This window comes from Schistocerca americana, chromosome 2, assembly GCF_021461395.2.
Source record: "Schistocerca americana isolate TAMUIC-IGC-003095 chromosome 2, iqSchAmer2.1, whole genome shotgun sequence".
Classification (NCBI taxonomy): domain Eukaryota; kingdom Metazoa; phylum Arthropoda; class Insecta; order Orthoptera; family Acrididae; genus Schistocerca; species Schistocerca americana.
Genome location: NC_060120.1, coordinates 836,970,168 through 836,974,980, shown reverse-complemented (window position 1 = coordinate 836,974,980; position 4,813 = coordinate 836,970,168).

Genomic DNA, 4,813 nt, shown 5'->3' with positions numbered 1-4,813 from the left:
TATCATTAGTTTCTTCCCTTTCGTTTCTCCCGCCTCCACCTTCAGTTTACACAAAATGGTGTAATAAGGCAAGAAGACATATCTGGTAATAGTTTTTTTTTTTTAATATGATGTATTCTGCCACAGCTTGCAGACAATACTTCGATAGTTTAGTGTGGCGTGCCATTCTTACAAGGGAACCTCCCCATCGCACCCTCCTCAGATTTTGTTATAAGCTGGCACAGTGGATAGGCCTTGAAAAACTGAACACAGATCAATCGAGAAAACAGGAAGAAGTTGTGTGGAACTATGAAAAAAATAAGTAAAATATACAAACTGAGTAGTCCATGCTCAAGATAGGCAACATTAAGGAGTGTGCCAGTTCAATAGCGCCGTGGTCCTGTGGTTAGCGTGAGCAGCTGTTGAACAAGAGGTCCTTGATTCAAGTCTTCCCTCGAGCGAAAATTTTAATTTTTTATTTTCAGACAATTATCAAAATTCAGGCACACACACACAATCAACTTCGCTCTCCAAAATTCCAGGACATGTTCAGATTTGTTTGGACATATGCAGGATTTGACGGTCTACACACGGAAAAATTTGAAAACGTTAAAAACATATGTTTTGACAGAGCACAGTGAAAACTTGTGCGACTGTGGAACTGTTTCATTCATTTGTTGCAGCTTATGTGGCAAACTCTTATGTTTTCATCACTTTTTTGTGAGTGATTATCACATCCACAAGAAAATCTAAATCGGGCAAGGTAGAAGAATCTTTTTACCCATTCGCCAAGTGTACAAGTTAGGTGGGTCGACGACATATTCCTGTCATGTGACGCACATGCCGTCACCATTGTCGTATAGAATATATCAGATGTGTTTTCCTGTGGTGGAATCGGTTGACCTATGACCTTGCGATCAAATGTTTTCGGTTCCCATTGGAGAGGCACGTCCTTTCGTCTACCAATCGCACGGTTTTGCGGTGCGGTCGCAAAACACAGACACTAAACTTATTACAGTGAACAGAGACGTCAATGAACGAACGGACAGATCATAACTGCGAAAATAAAGAATTTAAACTTTTCACTCGAGGAAGGACTAGAACCACGGACCTCTCGTTCCACAGCTGCTCACGCTAACCACGGGACCACGGCGTTCCTGATCTCGCACTGTCCTTGATGTTGTCTATCTTGCACATAGACTACTCAGTTTGTATATTTTGCTTATTTTTTTCATAGTTCCACACAACTGCTTCCTGTTTTCTTGATTGATCTGCGTTCAGTTTTTCAAGGCGTATCCACTGTGCCAACTTATAACTAAATCTGAGGGGGGTGCGATGGGGAGGTTCCCTTGTTAGTAGTTAAAGTAATGTCAAACCATTTCAGAACATGAAACGAGAATGTTCATCTGTTTCTTTTTTGACCTCTAGAGACGTAGGAAATATATCTGCGCACTGCAATTTGCACAGATGTTACCAGGTAAGACACTGTAGTTTGACAATTCATGCTTCTCAAAATGTTGACAGAACGTGCCGCCTCCGTCTAAATTTCCTCGCTGTCGCTACGCAGCCTGATTGATCGGTGGTAACTCCGGCGTCCAGGGTCAGAAGGTGGCGTAGGTGACGCCGATGAAAATCCCCGACGAACAGCGGCCGTGACCAGAGTGCCCTCATCAGATCCGCCGTGACTAAGTCCATCAGCAGAAACCACAAATTCCAGTAGAAACGCGCCCCTCTCGTACCACCGGCGAAATTAAAAGAAAGGATCTTCCGCTAATGGGGCCATGTGCCAAGAGGGTGACGTCGTCCAGCTGTTGGGAAGGGCCGGACGGCCTCGTGCGCTACCCAGAATGTATCACGCCGCGGTCACCTCACCACGTGGGACACACCTGTCAGCACAGGGGCTGAGTCAGCCGCCAGGGCGTCATAGCCTCCCGTAGCGTCGCTCGCATCGCATGCGTTGCTACGTCGAATTGGCACTCTAAGAAAGGCATGCAGCCTAATTCTGTCTCCCTGGCTGGTGTAGTGGTGTCCACAGGAATGCTCGATGTTGGTACTACAGAACACCAGTTACGAGGACCTGTTCTGGATCCAGCTTCGAAGGAAGTTACGTACGAAAACGTTTGGTCAAATTTCCACAAATATTAGAGACAACACCTTCTTCAATACTGCTTCATTCAAAAACTAAACTTTTTGTAAATATGGGATTATACACCTAACAATAACCGATAATTCTTTCCCTTAATTCTGTTAGATTTTTTAACCAACGCCTAATTCGTATCAATCCAACCTGCTCGGGAATTCACGCACATGTGTATTCTGACGACCATTAGTAGCCTGCCACGCTTCGCACTCAAACGAAATGTGTTTTCAAAGTCCCAACAAAATCTGGCACAGGCTTGATTTTCGCTAGCACTAGAAATTCAATGCATACGTAAAGAGCGTGAGAGGATATTCGTTGTTTCTTGTAAAATGAAGATGGTTGTATTTAATGTTGGTTATGTGTTGTTTGAAACCCTTACATTGTAATTCTCGGTCACACCGATGTCGGTTAGGGTGGGGTCCGACAGACATCGCTCAGGCAGGTGTCCAGGTGCGTTAACACCGCAGGGTTGCAAGTGAAGGGCTCACTTCATGCCAACTCGATCTGAGTCTACCGCCTACACCGACACCAAAAAGTCTCTAGGACTATTGACCAGTTGCCGTATTTAGAATGACCTGTAATGCCCAAATATTTGTGATAGCGTAACGTGTGTTATTGTTTCCCATTTGGCTCGTTAAAGGAGTCGAGAACATCTAGTCAGCTTTAGTCTACTTTTTCCTCTTATCTTCAAAAAACTTTTCCATCCTGACACTAAGGGTCTGTCGTCGGTCTAGTGCCCCTGTGGTTCTCAGTTTGACTCCTTCCTGTTAGTTGTTTGATTGTGTAATTAAGAACTCGCTCTTTCGTCTGTATTGCGTCCATGCAGTTGCCAGTGGGTCAATAGTAACTTCCGTGAGATCTTGTTAGACGTTGACTATCCATCGAACTTTGTTTCTTCGGGCACCGTTTATGATGTATAATATTTTCTTGGTTAATATTGAGTCGACCATTCTCTACTCTTACAAAATTTAGGATTCTTTTGTCTTTTTTTTCGGTACAACTTTCGTACACAGGAGAGGTTGGCCACAGAGTGGTGCAGCTACTGTCGTCGTAGGAACGTTGGACAGGAGCAGAAATGATTAGCAGACAACTTAACGTAGCAGACACATTATTTAATTGCACACTACTGGCCATTAAAATTGCTACACAAAGAAGAAATGCAGATGATAAACGGGCATTCATTGGACAAATATATTATATTAGAACTGACATGTGATTACATTTTCACGCAATTTGGTTGCATAGATCCTGAGAAATCAGTCCATAGAACAACCACATCTGGTTGTAATAACGGCCTTGATACGCCAGGGCGTTGAGTCACAGAGCTTGGATGGCATGTATAGGTACAGCTGCCCATGCAGCTTCAACACGATACCACACTTCATCAAGAGTAGTGACTGGCGTATTCTGACGAGCCAGTTGCTCTGCCACCATTGACCAGACATTTTCCATTGGCGAGAGATCTGGAGAATGTGCTGGCCAGGGCATCAGTCGAACATTTTCTGTATCCAGAAATGCCGGTACAGGACCTGCAACATGCGGTCGTGCATTATCCTGCTGAAATGTAGGGTATCGCAGGGATCGAATGAAGGGTAGAGCCACAGGTCGTAACACATCTGAAATGTAACGTCTACTGTTCAAAGTGACATCAACGCGAACAAGAGGTGACCGAGACGTGTAACCAATGACACCCCATACCATCACGTCAGGTTATATGCCAGTATGGCGATGACGAATACACGCTTCCAATGTGCGTTCACCGCGATGTCGCCAAACACGGGTGCGCCCATCATGATGCTGTAAACAGAACCTGGATTCATCCAAAAAAATGACGTTTTGCCATTCGTGCACCCAGGTTCGTCGTTGAGTACACCATCGCAGGCGCTCCTGTCTGTGATGCAGCGTCAAGGGTAACCACAGCCATGGTCTCCGAGCTGATAGTCCATGCTGCTGCAAACGTCGTCGCACTGTTCGTGCACATGGTTGTTGTCTTGCAAACGTCCCCATCTGTTGACTCAGGGATCGAGACGTGGCTGTACGAGCCGTTACAGCCATGGGGATATGATTACTGTCATCTCGACTGCTAGTGGTACGAGGCCGTTGGGAGCCAGCACGGCGTTCCGTATTACCCTCCTGAACCCACCGATTCCATATTCTGCTAACAGTCATTGGATCTCGACTAACGCGAGAAGCAGTGTCGCGATACGATGAACCGCAATCGCGGTAGGCTACAATCCGACTTTTGTCAAAGTCGGAAACGTGATGGTACGCATTTCTCCTCCTTACACGAGGCATCACAACAACGTTTCACCAGGCAACGCCGGTCAACTGCTGTTTGTGTATGAGAAATCGGTTGGATACTTTCCTCATGTCAGCACGTTGTAGGTGTCGCTACCGGCGCCAACGTTGTGTGAATGCTCTGAAAAGTTAATAATTTGCATATCACAGCATCTTCTTCCTGTCGGTTAAATTTCGGGTCTGTAGCACGTCATCTTCGTGGTGTAGCAGTTTTAATAACCAGTAGTGTATTTCTCCAAGTCTGCAAAGACTCATTGCAAATATTGTAGCAAGAAATAGATTACAGCAATTGATGTCACAAGGAAAAGGCTCTGAGCGAGAGTGGGCTGAGTGGCCGACGCCGGCCGTTCTACAGCGCGGCGGCAGAGGGCATTCGTAGTCCAAAGCCGCTGGCGG